Here is an 8,784-nt window from a genome sequence, read left to right as displayed (position 1 = left end):
ATGATATAACTAAATAATAGTGGGAATGCAAATTTAAAAAAAAGAGCCAAGCTAACACCAAACAGATTATGAATGCCATTATCTTTGAGGAAAATGAAAGAAAGCTTATTTCCTAAATGTGCAATAATTATTGTCGAATTAGCTCAGTTCCAGAGCTTTAAACGAGCACAATCAGGAGTTTGTGCACAGCTCAGCCAAGTCTTGTACTCCAAATATCACCAGTCTGTCATCATGATCTTCAGACTATGATTTCACCCAAAGACTCAATTCACATGAAGTCCACATCTAAGTCCTTTAAGATTCTTGGTTCAACTCAGCTTTCTTGCAGCTGTCTCTCTGATGATCCTGGCTTGTTGCTGTCTGTTTTCTGAGAAGTACCTACCAGTCTCTGAAAACCGCAAAATTGCCTTTGGTTAGATTCATATGCAAATACATAGATCATTTTTACTTCACCGATGATGCTTGTCTGGAATACCCTACTGCATCAGTTCTGTATAATCAGTATGTTTTTGAGCTAATCAATATCCTTACTTAAAGTAGTAGTCTTTGCTTCTATGCTGCATGCTTATGCTTTATAGAACTTATTCAAGAGCTATAAACAATTTGGGTCTCTGTCTCTGTCTCCTTTCATCGCCTGATGAAGGTTAATATTCAGGGGGATGCCTATATGTTTGTCTTTGGATTCACCTTCTTATTTAGCTTCTCTAGGATTGCGAATTATAAGCTCACTGTCCTTTAATTATGGCTAGAAACCAAATATGAGTGAGTACATCCCATGTTCCTCTTTTTGGGTCTGGCTTACCTCACTCAGGATAGTGTTTTCCATTTCCATCCATTTGTATGCAAAATTCAAGAAGTCCTTGTTTTTTACTGCTGAGTAGTACTCTTTTTGATCCTTCTGCACGTGCTGGCTTTGGGGGGGGCCTGGGCAGTTTGGATGCTCAGCTTACTAAACCTGGATGGAGGTGGGCAGTCCTTGGACTTCCCACAGGTCAGGGAACCCTGATTGCTCTTCAAGCTGATGAGGGAGAGGGACTTGATCGAGGGAGGGAAATGGGAGGCGGTGGCGGGGAGGAGGCAGAAATCCTCAATAAATAAATAAATTAAAAAAAAGAGCTATAAACACTTTTTGTTTCAAGTATATAAATTAAAATTATTAAAAACTACAATTGTATAATATTCTGCTTGTTAAACAAGTTAATTATTTAACTATAAACTATGTTAAAATTCTAGGAAATAATTGTTTTGGACATTTATAAAAGCAAATCTGCATTATAAATGCAGATTTACATAGTAAACACTGATTGATACAAATGTTTTTCTATTAGCATACCCCATATACTCTAGGATGTGCTATTTTTATTTATATTCTGAGGCATTGTTTTACCATTTTTTGTGTTTTTATTGACTCAAGGTTGTTCAAGAAACTGTATAAACCTGGTGATTATAACTCAATAGTAGGGGGTTTGCTTAGCATATATGAGGGAGATATTGGGTAGAAGATATATCATTCTAAGAAACAAAATAAAGCAAAACAAAAGATACAGCATTCACTCTCCACATACATGTGAATCTTTCCGTCTTTCTCACAATTACTGATCTTAGAATTTATATCTGGGAAGGAGCAAAAAACTTATTTAATATGATTTCAATATTTTTAAGTTCTAGAGCTTATTTTTAAATATAACATTTGATTTATCTTTGATACTATTATGCATTTGTCTAAGAATTAATATTATGACTATATCATGGGATTTACATGCGTATAAACCATTTGTTACATAAATTTATTCAAATATGTTGACTTTGTGACTAAATATTTAGACAGTCACTGAAAATCATCTTTGGAAGCCTTATAGTACTGTAGGATTGCTAGCTATATCTAGTTCGGATCTGTTTATGTTTGTTTCACATATTGATATGATCAGCATTTATGTGCCTGATAAACACATTATCTTTATGTGATCACCTTGTTTGAGTCTCACAATTAAATTAAATTAATTAAATGTAATTAGTTAAAGCCTGCCTATACTACTTGATATAAATGTTCCACTCTTTTTTTTATTGAATTTTTTTGAGCTCTACATTTTTCTCTGCTCCCCTCTCTGCTTTTTCCCTTCCCCTTCAATCCTCCCCCAAGGTCCCCATGCTCGCAATTTACTCAGGAGATCTTGTCTTTTTCTACTTCCCATGTAGACGAGATCTATGTAAGTCTCTCTTTGTGTCCTCATTGTTGTCTAAGTTCTCTGGGATTGTGGTTTGTAGGCTATTTTTCTTTGCTTTATTTTTTTTAAAAAAAAACACACCTACGAGTGAATACATGTGGTAATTGTCTTGCTGTGTCTGGTTTACCTCACTCGAAATAATGTTTCCTAGCTCCATCCTTTCGAAGAAGGACATTTATGGCACAAGAACAGCAGGTGAAAATTTGCCTCATGTTGCCATAAACAAGAAGTTGTAGGAGTCCAGAGGATAAGTATGCAGTAAACCACACTAACATATTCAGAGAAAGTATGGCTCTACACAAACCATGATACTAGACATGGAGTCTTCAGGAATTCAGAATTTAAAGACATTAATTGTCTTCTATATAAGTCAATGGCTATGCGTTATTTGAATGGCATCCCTAAAAAAACAAATATAAAAATAAAACTCTTGAAAACAACTTTAATACTGTTTTAAAAAAATTGTGTGTAGGTGTTGTTTCATCTTGCATGCTTGGTGCTCATAGAGGTGAGAAGAGAGTGTTGGATTCCCTGAAACTGGAGTTGCAGTTGGTTGTGAGACACTACATACAAGCTGGGAATTAAACCAAATCCCCTGGAAGAGCAGCCAATGCTCCAAACATTTCTACAGTCCCTCAGTTTTTATCTTTTAAGAACTAGTTCTATCACAGTCTATAATCTCTGTATTTCAGAGGCTGAGACATAAAAGATTGAGATTTCAGGCTACCATGTGCTAAGTAATGAGTCCAAGTCCAAGAAATAGTCATACTAAGATGAAGAGGCATTGGAAAAACCATGGGAGGCAAAGACGTGCAGAATTATAACTTCTCATGTATCTGTAACCTGATATGATAAAATGACTGATGGATAGCCAAATTACTTTGAAATACATAATGGCATGCTGACACAACTAAGCAATGACATAGATAGTATGTAAAAACTTGTAGAAGCGAGGTTTTCTTCTGAATTTTGCCAATGTCCTGGAAATGATCTAGGCATGATCCAGATGTGAACGGAGTGGATATTTCAATAGACTAGCTGCATATTTTAGCACTTATATTTGTATCAGTTCCCTTTTACCCTTTTTCATCCCCAAAGAGCTCCAGTTACACTTCCCAAGCATGCTGATCTGTATATTCCTATTTTCTTTTCTGGATACACATACTTTAACCCTAACTCAGTTCAATGAAACATAGTTTCCTTTGTAAATTGGACTTTTGAAGTTCAATTTTCAAATATTTTCCATACTTAAAACAGTATAAATACTTAAAATTTTCATTTTAATGTCATTTATGATTTCTAGTTCATTATCTGAAAGTAAGCTGCGAAGAATAACAAACTTTTCTTGTGACTTCCAACAACCACAGGCTTAATGTAATTATTCCAAGGCAGAATAGTGAAATGGTCAGATAATCATCTGACATGTGAAATTTATTCTGACACTATTATTTTATTCATTTTCTTATTCCCTAATTTGCTTCTCCGTTTCTTGGTGACGAGTTCTATGTAATATATAGAGAATATTCATATGATGATATGCCTCTGTGTTACCCAGGAATTTTACAAAGGAAGATACGGATGTTGAGAGAGGCCCAGAATCAAGATAGAGGATTTCAAATAAAGTTGGGCTTTCTTCTGTAATCCAGTATATTTTCAATGTGTAATAATATGGTTCTATTTTAAGGAAAGGGCTGGACACCATGGCAACAATATGAACAATTGTGAAGAAATAAAATAATTATCCTGAATGAAGGAGGCATAAACACCCAAGGAAGGAAATTAAATTCATCCACATGGAATAGTTGTTGTAACTATTAAATAGGACTAATAAAATCAGATTTCTTCATAATGAGAAATTTGGTAACAAAGAGTTGATAGAAACTGTACAAAATCAGAGTGGGAAAGGAAATACAGTCACATGACTGGCCCTGTAGTACTCAGAGAAATTTGTTTCTAGGCAGATATTCTGGAACTTAAATGAGAGACAACTGAAGGACAGAATTTACACTTATCTTTGTTATGTGAGATCTTAAAAAAAATGTTAGCCTATTAGGTGCTGTTATAAACAATCTTGAATAAGTCTTCAACTACTAATATCATAGGATCCAATAATTCATCTTTTGGTAAGTCATTCAACAGCTAAGTTGTATGGAAAGAAGCAACTATATTTATGTGTATCTGAACACACATATATGCGCACACACATATATGGCAAGGAACCATTTTCTATTGCATGTATACAGATTACATTACAAACACAAATGTGACTTCTGGATAATAGTTTTATTTGAACAATGCTGATAAATTATTTTTATTTTTATGTTGTTGGTCATAATTTGAAACTAAATAGGGTTACATGTTAGAATGAGAAAACTAGATGTTATTAGGGTATAGACAAAATAAATGTGATGAGACTATAGAAAACAAAGGAGAATTCATCAAATATAATGTATGACCTTTTACTTAGAAGTATATGTACTATGATATCACTTTATATAATATTATCAAAATATTTTTTGTTTCTTTTTTATTGACTTTTATTGAGCTCTACATTTTTCTCTGCTCCCCTTCCTGCCTCTCCCCTTCCCTTCAACCCTCCACCAAGGTCCCCATGCTCCCAATTTACTCATGAGATCTTGTCTTTTTCTACTTCCCAGGTAAATTATCAAAATATTATATTATCTCAGGTGCTCCTGTCTCTTGAGTCGATTTAAAAAATAATGTAACAGGTGAAGAGACAATCTGACAAAGGCAAAACAGCCTTAGCCAGTTTCATCATTAACTTTTCTACTACTTGGTTATGAGAAATTAATATTATTTAAGTTTATTCATAGACATACTAAGTGATTCTTCAATCATCAATATATTTTTTCAGTTTTTAGCTGAATATTTATTTATTTTTAAAACAGTCTTTTCTCATTTAACATACCATTCCCAGTTCCCTCTTCCTCCCCTCCTTCTGTTCCCCCCCACCACCTTCTACCCACCCCACCCCTATTTATTCCTCAGAGAAGAAAAGCTTTCCATGGGGAGTCAACAAATTATGGCATATAGGAATAAAGAGCCTCCTTATCCCAATTTGGTCTTTCCTCTATTTGAATACCCCTTTAAGAAAGTAGACTATGAATTCCAGCCAACAGTGTTGTTGTCATGTTGCAGCAGGAAGAAGCTTTATTCTAGAGGAGGTGAAGATTTTGGTTGAAATTGATTTAATGTGGAGCAGTCTTAACTGGGCAGTAGTGATGACAGACACAATGACAGAGACTTGAAGCTTAAGAAAACAGTTGGATCCTTTGTAGATTTGAAGGACAATTTTCAGTTAGGAAAAAAACGTTGTTATCTTTTAATATATGAGTAAATGGTGACACACAATTTTCATATACATATGTAACAATACTAATATACAAATGAGTTAAACAAAGAAAAGAAGAGGAACATTCTATGTAGACAAGCTATAGTTTAAAATCAATCTGGGAGCAAAACAATGAGGAATTTGAAGAACAAAACTCTCTGCACGTCTGTGGTTTAAATAGTCAGTAGTTAAGAAGAGAGAAGCTTGTTTAGGGGCACAGTCAAGCAATACTTTATGAGCATAGGTATTAAAGTTTGTATTCCTTCAGAGATAAAAGAAAGTCAATGGGGAGTTATTTATGTGCAGAACAGACACAGGATAGTAACACAGGTGCAAAGAGAAACTAGATAGGAGGCTTTTACAGAAATTCAAGGTAGAGAAAACTGGTGTTTCTCAAACTGGATTGAAAATGTGAAGAAAATGGATTGTCATAGATAATACTGAGAGATATTTTTAAAAGAAGCATTAATTCATCTGTGTTGAGAAATTATTTAGCCATTAGGTTCATAAATGAAGTTTAAGGAAGGTGAGTTAAATAAGGGTTATTATATTACCAGGTCAGTGAAAGGAAGATAACGCTTCTAAGTTAACTGAAGATCAGCAGTGGTGTAACTATAACAAGATGAAGATGATAGGGCATGACCTTGAATCAACAGTTATTTGAATTCAGTACAGTAACGTGCCTCAAAAGATGGATGGAAGTTAGAAAGAGTTTAAACATGGTTTGTAGTGGTTGGAAATTATAGGTTTTATGTATTTGAGTAGTTAGGCGGTGGTAGGGCCAAAACTACTGGAAAAAAAAAACAAGTTGTACCTTCTGCATTCTATGCATCAGGGTAATATTAATATTAGGAGCTTTTACTTGGCTCAGCAAACACCTCTTTTCTTTAACTTTAAACATGAGGCTTATATATAAAAAAACAGAAAGATGGTATTCAGGGCTGGTTGAAAGCATCCTGGTGATTCACGGGTATTAGATAAAGAATAGTACTGATCTAAGAGGAAAACAAATCTTAAAACCAATCATCACCTTTTATAAGTAACACAATATGTGAAAAATATGTTTTTAGAATCCGGTTTGTCTGCTTTAAGCTCTAGGTGGAAGGGAAAGCAAAGCTATTTTTAAGTTGCGGAGGCCATTCAGGAAAATTACTGCCTTGTTACGCTTCCTTCATGAGCCCAGAACTCACAGTTCTCACTTCAACATGTTATTGTATTTGATTTCAGAGGCTTGATATCATCTTACTAAAAATAAAACCTTAAGGAAGATGATAGATTTAGAAATTATTTCAGACACTCTGTCTATAAAAAAGAATATGTAGATTATAATTGCCATGGCAAGTAAGTCTGAGATGGGTTTGCTGGGTCACTAAAGAGTGGACACCAATGGAAAAACAGGAAGTGAAATAGATGGCTTTTGCTGATATAATCTTGTGGGTTATTCTAGCTTCTCTATGAGTCCCTGAATAAGGATGATACTTTTTAACATTCATTGTTTCTGGAAATCATTTTCTTTTATATATGAAGAGCTAAGCTTATATCTTCTTGCCAAAATCATATATATGCAAAACAAGTGCACATATACTTCTGTAATTTGTGTAAGAATGAGCAGATGTGCGACTTTAAAATTTTTTAAATACCTAAGTGGAAATAATCAATGTTTATTTAATAGAAGGCACAAAATGCTACATTTGCATCTTCAGTAGGTCATTTGGCTGAACCTACAGATTTGTCAACAAAATCAGTTAGTATAATTATTTTCTAAGGTAACTTATAAAATTGTTTTCTAATAAAAAAGCACCAGACTCATTTGTACATAATAAAATACAGAAAAAAAAAACCAAGACTATGAAAAAGAAAACGACAGACAAAAAATCTAGGCGGGGTGACACATTGTTATAATCCAATCCCAGGACTACAGAGCCTGGCAGCAGTACCCTGAATTCAGAGTCAGCCTGGAATACATAGTAACAGGCTAGTCTGGGCTATGCAGACTGCGTCTATATTAAACTACAGAAAAGAAAAATGAACTCCAACCGAATGAACAAAGTTCATATAGTCAGAATCCTAAGTGAATAACACAGAAATTTCTGTCCTACATTGTGGTACATTCTCTCACTTCCTTTCACAATAGTTTAGGTTTTTAAATTCCTTCATTTTAATTTCATTTTATTCTCTCTAACATTTCCACACATTGTCGAGATTTCACAGGCTGTAAAAACACATACCAAGGTGTCGTTTCTGTTGCAATGTTTAATTAGTTCATTTAGAAATTCTTTTTAGTTTTAAAAAATAACAGAAAATTCTTGAACAATGATAAAAAGCCCCAAAGTTCTTTTCATGCTAAGAAACTTTAACATCTTGATTATATATGCTACTAGCAATTGTTTATATTTGACTTGGTAGAATTTTATGCAGATTTTCTTACAAAGCCTTAAAATGATCTGTTGCCTGAACACATTTTAAGATATGTTAAAGTGTTTCTTTATGACATTGTAGGAAAATTCAAATTTCATTAGAGTAATTACATTTTAAGCTATACATAAATGTACTTTAAACTTCTTTAGGTCAATTTTTGTTAAGAATAAAATAAAGGCAAATTTACTTGATTTTTCTGAAAATCTCTTTCTATCTTTTAATATTAATAAACATAAATATAACGAAAGTTGACCAGTACATATTTTATTATTGTAACTACCAATTTTTAATTATTAACATTAACTATATATTGATATATTTCAAAGATAGGCTTTGTAGTTTTTATAAAGTCAAAAAATAAAGAATGCTTCATTAAAAAAATATTACAAATAGCAGATTTTAAAAAAGTGGCCATGAGTTTGAAGCAGAATGGGGGAAGGTTGATGAAAATGTTTGGAATGAGAAAAGAGAAAGTTGAAATGTTCTAATTAAATTATAATCTCATAAAAAATTAATATATATTACAATGGCAATTGGATTTTCAGAAATGTAGTACAGCAGCCCCTTATTTTGTGAGGCTTTATGTCAGTTATTCCTGTTCAATCGTGCCAAAAATCATTGCAAAAAGTTTCAGAAATTCATGAATTTTTAACTGCTGTTATGAGTACTGTGATGATATGCATTCCACTCAGAATCACTCATTTGTCCAGTGTATCCACGGTGTATATACTACCCATTTGTCCAATGTATCCACAGTGTACATACTACCCATTTGTCCAATGTATCCAC

The sequence above is a fragment of the Microtus ochrogaster genome, linkage group LG7_11, assembly GCF_000317375.1.
Source record: "Microtus ochrogaster isolate Prairie Vole_2 linkage group LG7_11, MicOch1.0, whole genome shotgun sequence".
Classification (NCBI taxonomy): domain Eukaryota; kingdom Metazoa; phylum Chordata; class Mammalia; order Rodentia; family Cricetidae; genus Microtus; species Microtus ochrogaster.
The sequence above is the reverse complement of the archived record's forward strand: the minus strand, read 5'-3'. Positions refer to the sequence as shown.